Source organism: Pseudorasbora parva, chromosome 2 (assembly GCF_024679245.1).
Source record: "Pseudorasbora parva isolate DD20220531a chromosome 2, ASM2467924v1, whole genome shotgun sequence".
Lineage (NCBI taxonomy): Eukaryota > Metazoa > Chordata > Actinopteri > Cypriniformes > Gobionidae > Pseudorasbora > Pseudorasbora parva.
In genome coordinates this window covers 64,392,372-64,405,542 of record NC_090173.1, presented here as the reverse complement: position 1 = coordinate 64,405,542, position 13,171 = coordinate 64,392,372, and the positions used below count along the sequence as shown (strand labels likewise).

The following is a 13,171-nucleotide window of genomic DNA, read 5'->3' as shown; positions in this document are numbered from 1 at the left end:
AAGTGCAGTGAAGCGAGGATGGGGGTAATGTGTTTGGGCTTTTTGGTTCCTGTTAAAAGCTGTGCTGCAGAGTTCTGGACTAACTGTAAGCCAGAGGGTGCACTTTGTGATATTCCAGTGTAAAGTGCATTTTAGTAGTCCAGACGTGATGAAATAAAAGCATGCATGACTTGCTCAAAATGTTTAAAAGATAAAAAGGTTTAATTTTGGATAAAAGATGAAGATGAAAAAAAACTCGATTTTACGACAGTGTTAATTTGTTTATCCAGTTTAAAATCACTTTCTATAGTGACGCCAAGGCTGGTGGCTGTGGGATGCACATGGGTTTTGAGGGGACCTAAGTCGACCAGAGGTCCAATGGGACCAAATAACATTATTTCTGTCTTCCCCTCATTTAGGATTAAGAAATTCTGAGCCAACCAGGAGTTGAACACTCGAGTAAGGGTGTCAAGGGGGCGTGTTCATTTTTTGTTATATTTTTTGTTATAAGGCATGTATATTTGGCAATCGTCTGCATAAAAATGATAGGAGATACCGTGCTTTTTAAAAATCACACCGAGTGGGAGAATGTACAGAGCAAAGAGAATGGGCCCAAGAATTGATCCCTGGGGGACTCCACAGTTCAAAGAGGCGGTGGACGAAGTCCCCCAGTCTGACAGAAAAACATCTCCCAGACAGGTACGACCTGAACCACTCTAGCGCTGTCCCCCTAACACCCACACAGTTTTCCAGATGAGATAAAAGAATTGTGTGGTCAACTGTGTCAAAAGCAGCAGTTAAGTCTAAAAGCACTAAAATAACTGATTCACCAGTATCAGTCCTTAAAAATAAATCGTTAAAAACCTTTAAGAGTGCAGACTCAGTGCTATGGAAGGCTCTGTAACCTGACTGGAACGTGTCAAAAATGCAATTTGCATCTAAAAATGGCTGTAACTGTGACAATATACTTTTCTCTAAAATCTTCGACAGGAACGGAAGTTTGGAGATTGGCTGATAGTTTGATAAAATTGTAGGGTCAAGACCAGCTCTGGCTCTCGATATATTGGCTCTGATAATAGCGATCTTGTTATTGAAAAATTGCAAAAAGTTTTCTCATGTTTCACGTGACACTTCCAGTACAGAACCCGGGGCTTATTTATATGATTTGATGTGATATTTGAAAGATATTTTGTTTTTTCAGCTTTTACAGTATTCTATTTTTAAGGATTTGGTCTGACACATGAAGTCCGTCTTTTTTCCACCTGCGCTCCGCCTTTCTGCACTCACGCCTTGTTGCGCCTGTGGTATCATTGAGCCACGGCTCTTCATTGGTTTTAGGGCGCATGGTCTTCAGAGGGGCTAAAATGTCCAAGACATCGGTACAGGTGGAAATGAAAACTTCTATAAGTTGTTCCGTGTCTAAGGAAGGGCTAATTTGAGCTTGCGCTGACGTGAACAGAGGAGAGAAACTAGCGGCAGTGTCAGGCTTGATAAAGCGGCCCAAACGCACAGGAACAGAGCTTTGTATAATGATTTAAATTAAAATCAAACACGACAGGACTATATACTGCATCGCACACACAGACATTATCATCAGAAAAACCATAAGACAGTACAAGGTCTAAAGTGTGTCCATGCATTTGAGTCGGTCCAATGACATTTTGTACAAAACAAAAGGCATGAACCAACTCTAAAATGTCTTTAGCCACAGGCTTAGATGGACAACAAACATGTACATTAAAATCGCCAACAACTGTCATAGTTAATCCTTATAGCAGCAATAAAATCTGAAAATTCTTTAATAAAGTCTTTGTTGTGCTCGGGTGGTCTATAAATGACCGCGCACAACACTGGCTCAGTCTGTCGTAATTCAAAGCAGCTCAGTTCAAATGAGGAAAAAGACATCATCGATAGTGGTCTGTGAGATAAAGAGCTCTTTAAGACAGTAGCTATACCTCCTCCACGACCAGTGGTTATTGGCATTTTAATAGTATCAATTCATATGTGGTATAGCTTACTGTACATAATAAGGAAAAAATTGTTTGTTTTAGCACTATTTTAAACATTTCTTGGGTCAAATTAAATGTGCTCGCATTCATTAATATTCACTTGTGTGTGCTTATAAGTATCATTATTCATTAAAAATATTAGGATACTAAGTCCTAATATGATGCATAAGTTATTAACGTTTTAAAATTTCACATTTAAAGAAATCTAGTGTTTGATCATATTTTAATATTTATTCAAATGGAACACTGTTTTTGAGCAGGTAGATTATACATGTTTATTTATTAAAGAGCCATAAGGCACCTACTGGGTAATGGCATTACACATTTACATTATTATTTTTTAAGCAACAAAATGACTCTAATTTACCACTTTGAATTGGAATTCTCTATTTTAACCTCACAAATTGAAATATAAATAATACAAATATTAGAAGAAATATATTTTAAGTGGTCATTAATTGACAATAATTATTGCACAAATAGTATTTTAGTAGCCTACCAAAAGATCTCTTCAAAATATGAAATAAACATTATTGAACTAAAATATAGAACACTTATTTAATTGAAAAATAGTTACGGTGTATGGTCAAACATTGAGCGCTCCATGTCCCACGTGACTGCGCACGCCGCCGGGAGATGAGAGCGTGTTGCAACTCCACTTTTCAACGCCTCTGGCTTTAACATTAGCGCCAAAACGCTATTTACTGTTTGAATTTTGCATTAAAACTTAATAATAATATTTTTAAAAAGCTCTAGGCCTAGGTTTGTTTAATATAAAAAGCAGGTTTGGCAATTTGGCGTGAGATTAAGTTGAGCAGCTTGAGAGCGTGACACAGAACCTGAAAGCGTGTGTGTCACGCTAAATGGGTGAGAGTTGGCAACCCTGTGACCGGGGTACACGCCTCCTGAAACCCCAGATGAAAAGCAGCGAGGGCGCAGCGTAAAAAGAACCTTGTGTGGTCCTACAACTGGGACCAACCAGGCGCCGACAGGAGCAAACGTGCGCCGAGAGATATATCGATGAAAACAATTCTCGTATCCTGGGGAACATTATTTGGGGACCAGGTGAATTCATGAAAAATTGCCAGCCAGGATTTGAACTTCACTAACCGGCCACCTCGCACTCCTCTGCGTTTGCGTTTCTTGGAAACAGCGCCCTTACCCGAAGCCGGTACACTGGCACGTCAGCCAGGTAAGAAGGGCGCGGTTTGTTTGGTCCATAACAGTTATGTACCGCACATGAATCCACAATGTCCACCAGCAGAGAGTCAATGGTCCTTTTGACAATCATTAAAACTAACACAAAACAAATCAGAGTGAGCTGAGTCAAGCGGCGAACCAGACACACTGGCGCCATCTTGAAAAACTCTGTCTAGATTCGGATTCATGACCGTTTGAATCTTTATTTGAGGATTGAACACAAACGCGGAAGAGAAGCCAATGCTGGATAAAGTCGTAGTTTTTGTTATTTTTGGACCCAAATGTATTTTGGATGCTTCAAGAGACTCTAATTAACCCACTGATGTCTCATATGGACTACTGTGATGATGTTTTTATTCCCTTTCTGGACATGGACAGTATAGTGTGCATACACTTGCATACGCTCTCGGACTAAATCTAAAATATCTTAAACTGTGTGTGAAGATGAGCGGAGGTCTGACGGGTGTGGAACGACATTAAGGTCAGTCAGTAATGACATACAGTTCATTTTGGCTGAACTAACCCTTTAACATCTTTAATCATTTCTACTTTGTACCGCAAACAAAATCAAAGAGGCATTGACCTCCAATCTTACACAACATTTCCCTATATCGCATGTTTTCATGAGTCATTCCCTCAGTATTAGGACTATAAGTATAACTACAGATTTCTGATCAGCATCAGACTCACCATATCAAGAACAGAGACTCCAGGTAAGATGTGATTTAGGCAGTATCGCTGTCAGTGTGTTTGATTTGCTGTGATGAGAAAACGCTAAACATTTTAACAAGTATATTACTGTGTGTGACCCGTGCTGGCAGCATGAGTTGTAATGCTAACAATGTTCAATGTTTATAAAGCACATACTAATACAAAAAGAAAGTTGACCCCAGTGCTGTACAAGTACCCAAGACAGCATAATTCTGACATATAGTAAATGAAACATAAACATTATAGTGTTTTATAGTGAACACTGGGAAAACTGACGCTGTGGGGTTGTAATTGTAACATACAAAAAATCTATATTGTTGACAAATAAAGCTATGTTAGGTACTTTACTTCATATTTTGATTAACTGAATTAATATAACATCGCTGTAAATACATGTTTTTTACAATTAAATATTGTGTGTATTATCTTGAGTAATCTTTAGTAGGCTTTTTAGATATGTGCCTTTTGGAGATCATTTTTAAGTAACATTTATTTAAAACACTAAACAAGTGGATTTGGCGGTTGCAAAACAGCGAATGTTCATGACCGAGGCACCGAGCTCGCCATTTTTATGGGTGAAAGGACTGGATTTGCACTGCGGGCAACAAAGGTAGAAAGAATGACATTAAATGTGACTGGTATAATGGTTGATTCTTTAAATATAAACATATATGCAATGATAAGGCTAAATGTTTGTTTTATTGATAAATATTGCATTTGCCTCGAAATGCATGGCTTGACTAAGTTAACGATTTTGCGCTCGCGTTTTTCTTTGGCTATAGGTAAATTACTTCTCTTTTTATGTTTTATCTTCAGGATTAAGCGTGTGATATGATTAATTTGGATTTTACATTTGTAATTTAGTTTGTTGTAATTTGGGTGTGTTTAATATGCATTGAAGATGTAAAAACTTCATAAATGAGTGAACAGTTGAAAATGGCTGGATTTTTTTGGAGTTGTATCATGCAATAATGTTTATTTTTTTTTCGATTTGGAGTTTGCCTATAAAATCGTGTTCTCATTTATGACCAGGCACTAACGTTAACGTCATTTGCCAAGCAGGGACAGGGCTAAAACCTTCTCCGTCATTAACTGCACTGAGAAAAGTAAGAATCAGTTTACTGGTCGAATGCTTTAAATGTCACCAAATATGCAATGATAAAGCTAGGTCATTTGAAATAAATTAGCATTTAAAGCATGAAGAATGTTCATGCATTAAATATATTTAAAATATTACACAAATAGGCTATTTAGGATTTTGTGTCACAATTACGTCAGTGTAGTACGTATAGGTGCTCAAATAATGTGTCAGTCACTACTGGAGACGACACAAGGCGCATGTTCAGCGACTCTGTGTCAGTCAGATGTGTGTGTGTGTGTGTGTGTGTCGCAATAAAGTCAGTGACACATGCCACTATCCACTGGCACGTGCCAATGAAGACCAGATGTGCAAATACGCAGAGTAACATGTGCCCTTGGCTTCTGTGCGTCAGATGTGTGTCACTTAATGTTTCTTCAGGAGAACACAAATGAAGATGTTTAACTCAACCATTGCTTGTATAATGCATGTCGAAGGGGTGTCTTTCTATGAGAGTAAAAACACACAGCCATACGAATCCATATTAAACCCTGTGACTTGTGACGACACATTGATGTTTTAAGACACGGAACGATTAGTTTCTGCAAGAAACCGAAAAGTATTTATATAATTTTTGCACCTCATATCAGACGAATCTCATATATCTATGATCGCACCGGGACTTTGACCTTACTCTGAGGAAGTAATAGCGTTGGGAATACTAGATGAGATTCATCTGATATATGGCAAAAAATAACACAAATACTGTTGTGTTTCTGGCAGAAAGCAATCGTTTCGTGTCTTAAGACATCAGTGTGTCTCCACGAGCCACAGGGTTTAATATGTTATTAAAGACATAAATATTCATATGTCTGTGTGTTTTTACTCTCATAGAAATACACCCCATTGGCATGCATTATACGAGCAACGGCTGAGTTAAAGGTCCCGTTCTTCGCGATTCCATCTTTCAAACTTTAGTTAGTGTGTAATGTTGCTGTTAGAGCATAAATAATACCTGTAAAATTATAAAGCTCAAAGTTCAATGCCAAGAGAGATATTTTATTTAACAGAAGTTCCCTTTCAAAGCCTACAGCGAGCGGCCGGTTTGGGCTACACCGCTGCACTTCCTGCTGTCATGACGTCACTAGCACCCGTTTGTTGACTAAAGCTCCGCCCACAAGAACACGCAAAATAGGGGGCGTGGCCTCGTTGCTCTCCCGCGTGGAGAAGAGCGCGCATTCAGCGCTTGCATCGCCCCGTTATGGTAAGAGGCGGGACCTTTCCGGGCAAAGTGCGCTAAGCTGCTGTCCAATCACAACACGGGAAGCGCTGGCCCAATCAGAACTCGTTACATGTTTCTGAAGGAGGGACTTCATAGAACAAGGAAATCATCAGGCCGTTTTTAGGGCAGAGGAAACAGCGCTGTTCAGATGAGTCAACTGTGTGAAAAATACTGTGTTTTTACACGCGAAACATGAACTCATGTTATATTGCACACTGGAAACATAATCAAAGCTTCGAAAACACGCGAAGAACGGGACCTTTAAACATCTTTATTTGCGTTCTACTGAAGAAACAAACACACCTACATTTCGGATGCCCTGGGGGTCAGCAGATAAACATCAAATTTTCATTTTTGGATGAACTATTCCTTTAAAGGGTTAGTTCACCCAAATATTTAAATTCTGTCATTAATTCCTTTCCCGTTCCAAACCCGTCAGACCTTCGTTCATCTTCAGAACACAAATTATGATATTTTTGATGAAATCCGAGAGCTCTTTGACCCCTCCATAGACAGCCATTTATTTAACACTTTCAAGGCCCTAAAGGTAGGAAATGCATTGTTAAAACCATCCATGTGACTCCAGTGGTTCAACCTTAATGTAAAGAAGTGATGTTTGTTTTTGCACACAAAGCATATTCTCATCGCTTCATTACACCAAGTTACACCAACAAGTACAAAAGTTGAACCACTGGAGTCACATGGATGGTTGTAACAACGCATTTCGTACCTTTAGGGCTTTGAAAGTTAAATAGCTGTTCTATGGAGGGGTCAGAGAGCTCTCGGATTTCATCAAAAATATCTTTAATTGTGTCTGAAGATGAACGAAGGTCTTACAGGTTTGGAATAACATGAGGGTGAGTCATTAATGACAGAATGCTCATTTTGGGGTGAACGAGCCCTTTAAACTGGTGTTCACTTTTCTTAGTGATTCATTTTTATCTGCTGATGTAAAAAAAAAAATGTATTTTACAAAAGCAAAATGTTGGTTACTTTTTTATGTGCACATGCATTTTATTTGGCATTGGTAGCACACACTGTGTGGTTATCTTCCTAATTTCTAGTTCTACTTCACTATGTAGTGTACAGGGCTGCATTTCCTGATAACGTTGTCTCTTAGCGCGCTACGAAGGCTCTAAAGGTATAACTTAACTGAAGGTATCCCATTTCTAGGCGTGTTCCCTGAACTATACCTTAGGAAATCGCTTGAGGTAACCCTTCTTAAGTGCGATGTTAGCGGGTGCTGTCCGTGACGGCAGTTATGAATCGGCTTATACCAATGGATCAAGAATCCATTATTTACTCTATGCAGGGGCTGTTTCACTGCGTTATGCAGAAAAAATTATGTTCTTTATAAAAGAAGCACTTCAGAAATAGTCCCCAAACAGTCTGAAATCACTAACTACTTCTAGCTTTTGGATTTCCAAGTCCAGTTTCCTTAATGTCTTGCGTTTCATTTCTATCTCAAGGTCCATGTCTTGCAGCTTTCTTTTGTTCGCTGAGATCTTGACTTCTGCAAGCTCAATCTGTCTCTTAAGATGCATTGTGTAGAGACGTCTGACAGTTTGTGAATTCTAAAAAACAAATATCAATTAGCACAGCTAGATTTGTGACGTCAGACGTCAGAGGCACCTATTGTATCCGTTACAGTATTCTTCTTCTTCACCTGACCCTAACTCTACCCTTAAACTGACCCACACCACCACACCACCACACCTGACCCTAACTCTACCCTTAAACTGACCCACACCACCACACCTGACCCTAACTCTACCCTTAAACTGACCCACACCACCACACCACCACACCTGACCCTAACTCTACCCTTAAACTGACCCACAACACCACACTTGACCCTAACCCTACCCTTAAACTGACCCACACCACCACACCTGACCCTAACTCTACCCTTAAACTGACCCACACCACCACACCTGACCCTAACCCTACCCTTAAACTGACCCACACCACCACACCTGTCCCTAACCCTACCCTTAAACTGACCCACACCACCACACCTGTCCCTAACTCTACCCTTAAACTGACCCACACCACCACACCTGACCCTAACTCTACCCTTAAACTGACCCACAACACCACACTTGACCCTAACCCTACCCTTAAACTGACCCACACCACCACACCTGACCCTAACTCTACCCTTAAACTGACCCACACCACCACACCTGTCCCTAACTATACCCTTAAACTGACCCACACCACCACACCTGTCCCTAACTCTACCCTTAAACTGACCCACACCACCACACCTGACCCTAACTCTACCCTTAAACTGACCCACACCATACCACCACACCTGACCCTAACCCTACCCTTAAACTGACCCACACCACCACACCTGTCCCTAACTCTACCCTTAAACTGACCCACACCACCACACCTGTCCCTAACTCTACCCTTAAACTGACCCACACCACCACACCTGACCCTAACTCTACCCTTAAACTGACCCACACCATACCACCACACTTGACCCTAACCCTACCCTTAAACTGACCCACACCACCACACCTGACCCTAACTCTACCCTTAAACTCACTCATACCACCACACCTGACCCTAACCCTACCCTTAAACTGACCCACACCACCACACCTGTCCCTAACTCTACCCTTAAACTGACCCACACCGCCACACCTGTCCCTAACTTTACCCTTAAACTGACCAACACCACCACACCTGACCCTAACTCTTCCCTTAAACTGACCCACACCACCACACCTGTCCCTAACTCTACCCTTAAACTGACCCACACCACCACACCTGACCCTAACCCTACCCTTAAACTGACCCACACCACCACACCTGTCCCTAACTCTACCCTTAAACTGACCCACACCACCACACTTGTCCCTAACTCTACCCTTAAACTGACCCACACCACCACACCTGTCCCTAACTCTACCCTTAAACTCACTCATACCACCACACCTGTCCCTAACTCTACCCTTAAACTGACCCACACCACCACACCTGACCCTAACCCTACCCTTAAACTGACCCACACCACCACACCTGTCCCTAACTCTACCCTTAAACTGACCCACACCACCACACCTGACCCTAACCCTACCCTTAAACTGACCCACACCACCACACCTGTCCCTATCCCTACCCTTAAACTCACTCATACCACCACACCTGTCCCTAACTCTACCCTTAAACTGACCCACACCACCACACCTGATCCTAATTTTACCCTTAAACTGACCCACACCACCACACCTGTCCCTAACTCTACCCTTAAACTGACCCACACCACCACACCTGACCCTAACCCTACCCTTAAACTGACCCACACCACCACACCTGACCCTAACCCTACCCTTAAACTGACCCACACCACCACACCTGTCCCTAACTCTACCCTTAAACTGACCCACACCGCCACACCTGTCCCTAACTTTACCCTTAAACTGACCAACACCACCACACCTGACCCTAACTCTTCCCTTAAACTGACCCACACCACCACACCTGTCCCTAACTCTACCCTTAAACTGACCCACACCACCACACCTGACCCTAACCCTACCCTTAAACTGACCCACACCACCACACCTGTCCCTAACTCTACCCTTAAACTGACCCACACCACCACACTTGTCCCTAACTCTACCCTTAAACTGACCCACACCACCACACCTGTCCCTAACTCTACCCTTAAACTCACTCATACCACCACACCTGACCCTAACCCTACCCTTAAACTGACCCACACCACCACACCTGTCCCTATCCCTACCCTTAAACTCACTCATACCACCACACCTGTCCCTAACTCTACCCTTAAACTGACCCACACCACCACACCTGATCCTAATTTTACCCTTAAACTGACCCACACCACCACACCTGTCCCTAACTCTACCCTTAAACTGACCCACACCACCACACCTGTCCCTAACCCTACCCTTAAACTGACCCACACCACCACACCTGTCCCTAACTCTACCCTTAAACTGACCCACACCACCACACCTGACCCTAACTCTACCCTTAAACTGAGCCACACCACCACACCTGTCCCTAACTCTACCCTTAAACTGACCCACACCACCACACCTGACCCTAACTCTACCCTTAAACTGACCCACACCACCACACCTGTCCCTAACTCTACCCTTAAACTGACCCACACCACCACACCTGTCCCTAACTCTATCATTAAACTGACCCACACCACCACACCTGACCCTAACTCTACCCTTAAACTGACGCACACCACCAGACCTGACCCTAACTCTACCCTTAAACTGACCCACACCACCACACCACCACACCTGACCCTAACTCTACCCTTAAACTGACCCACAACACCACACTTGACCCTAACCCTACCCTTAAACTGACCCACACCACCACACCTGACCCTAACTCTACCCTTAAACTGACCCACACCACCACACCTGACCCTAACTCTACCCTTAAACTGACCCACAACACCACACTTGACCCTAACCCTACCCTTAAACTGACCCACACCACCACACCTGTCCCTAACTCTACCCTTAAACTGACCCACACCACAACACCTGTCCCTAACTCTACCCTTAAACTGACCCACACCACCACACCTGTCCCTAACTTTACCCTTAAACTGACCCACACCACCACACCTGACCCTAACTCTACCCTTAAACTGACCCACACCACCACACCTGACCCTAACTCTACCCTTAAACTGACCCACACCACAACACCTGTCCCTAACCCTACCCTTAAACTGACCCACACCACAACACCTGTCCCTAACGCTACCCTTAAACTGACCCACACCACAACACCTGTCCCTAACCCTACCCTTAAACTGACCCACACCACAACACCTGTCCCTAACTCTACCCTTAAACTGACCCACACCACAACACCTGACCCTAACTCTACCCTTAAACTGACCCACACCACCACACCTGACCCTAACTCTATCCTTAAACTCACTCATACCACCACACCTGACCCTAACTCTACCCTTAAACTGACCCACACCACCACACCTGTCCCTAACTCTACCCTTAAGTTCCCCCACACTACCGCACCTGTGCCTAAATCTACCTTTATCCACCTCAATATCAGCAAGTGTTTTGCAATGCAAATTATATACATTAAGTACATTGTACTTATTTTTTGATGTAAATTCACAGTTCTTAAGGCCACCTAATATAAAGTGGGGCCCAAAATTCTTTTTTCTTCTGATTTCTGAGCTCCTGCAAATCCAATGAAACCCTATGACATAATTTCCGTTATTATATATTTCCCGCCATTTTTTATTATCCCAAAAACCTACTTTTGCAAACTTGTCCTAGACGGTTCATCCAATTTGCATGAAAATTGGTCCAGATCATCTTCAGCCAGTGCAAAAAAAAAAAAAAAAAAAATGGAATTCAAGGTGATTCGTCAAATTGTTTCCGATTAACGTGCAAACAAATTTTAGGTGGCGCTTGCTATAACAGACGTAAGGCTGTATCTCCACAACAATTTATCATATTCAGACCAAACATGTTGGCACAACCATGTCCTGAGGCAAATTGCGGCGTTTCAGTGCAGCGCCACCTACTGAACCGGAGATATAAAAAATTGCTATTTTTCCTTTTTTTGCTACACTGTTTGCCCAAAAATCATACAAGTGGTCTTGTTAGATTCGAGACGTCATGCCGAGTCGACTGATATCCAATTGTACCATGTCGGACATTTTGGCTTTCAGACATCTTGAATTATGTGCCAAAATGCTGTATTTTATGAATGCATGTTACGAATCTCGGTATGGATCATCACCACAATACCCTGAAGTAGCCTGAGAAGTTTCAATACAGTGCCAGTAAGTAAACTTAAAATAAACTAAAGTAAACTAAAAAATGCTTATAACTTTGGGCCTGGTTGACAAAGTTTTACGAGACTCATCTCCTTAGACTCCTGAATCATTGGCAAGTCCAACGATACCAGATTTGCCAGTTTTTGGCGTATAGGTTTGCACAGCCGGGTAACTAAGCACTAAAAAAATGTAAGCAGATATCCTCGGAAATTCTAGTCTGATCAAGATGAAACCAGGGTCAGAAGTTCTGAAACATAGGTCAATAGTCAAGTGTTAAGTGTAAGGAGTAGTAAAATCCAATCAAGTCAGGTGTCACTTGTTTGTTATGTGTTTTGTTTCATATAAATGTCTATAGATATTTTCACCAAGATCAACACATATCCGAGGACACATAAAAAATGGTGTAATTTTGCCTCTTGGTGGCACTATAAGAGAACAAAACATGAAATTCCCATTGACCACAATCTAGTATTATGATATAAAATGCTAATGCTATACTTTACTTTAATGGCTAATTGTTGCAGTTGGTCTAATAGTCCCAGCCATATTGGCATGTCTTATTTGCGCGTGGCCCCGGTAATGGCTGCTTGCAGCTATATTTATTATTAATATTAATATTTTTCATTCTTTCTTTCTTTCTTTCTTTCTTTCTTTCTTTCTTTCTTTCTTTCTTTCTTTATTTTCTTTGCTTTAGTTTTTCAAATCATTATTTTCTTTCTCTCTCTTTTATTATTTTGTATATATTTATTTACATATTATTATTATTATTATTATTATTATTATTATTATTATTATTTGTTTATTACTGTATATCTTTCTTTCTTTTTCTTTTTCTTTTCCTTAATATTTTATTATCTTATAATTGTGGGATACTTGATTGAGCTGAAATCAGTCAATTAAGGTGATCACCTGGTGTCTATAAAGAGCTGTACCTTGATTCACTAATGCTGAGTTCACACTGCAGGACTATCTGATCCAGCATTCAGTCACTGCTATGTTCACACTGTCCAATAGATAAAGTCTAGTTCACACTGCCCGATTTTAGCCCCGATTTTGACTCACTGACAGGTTTTGCGAAA

General features: G+C 41.6%; 1 protein-coding gene across 2 annotated transcripts in view; it reads left to right on the top strand.

Moving 5' to 3' along the window:
* Positions 1-3,766: 3,766 nt before the first annotated feature.
* The window catches only part of LOC137048025 (cytolytic toxin-alpha-like), a 34,870-nt gene continuing 25,465 nt past the window's right edge, over positions 3,767-13,171 (top strand). The window contains exon 1 of one of the 2 annotated variants that reach the window (XM_067425994.1): positions 3,767-3,901. The gene's annotated coding sequence lies outside the window, so the exon portion shown is untranslated. The remainder of the gene's footprint in view (positions 3,902-13,171) is intronic. The other variant, XM_067426002.1, reaches the window with a different exon arrangement.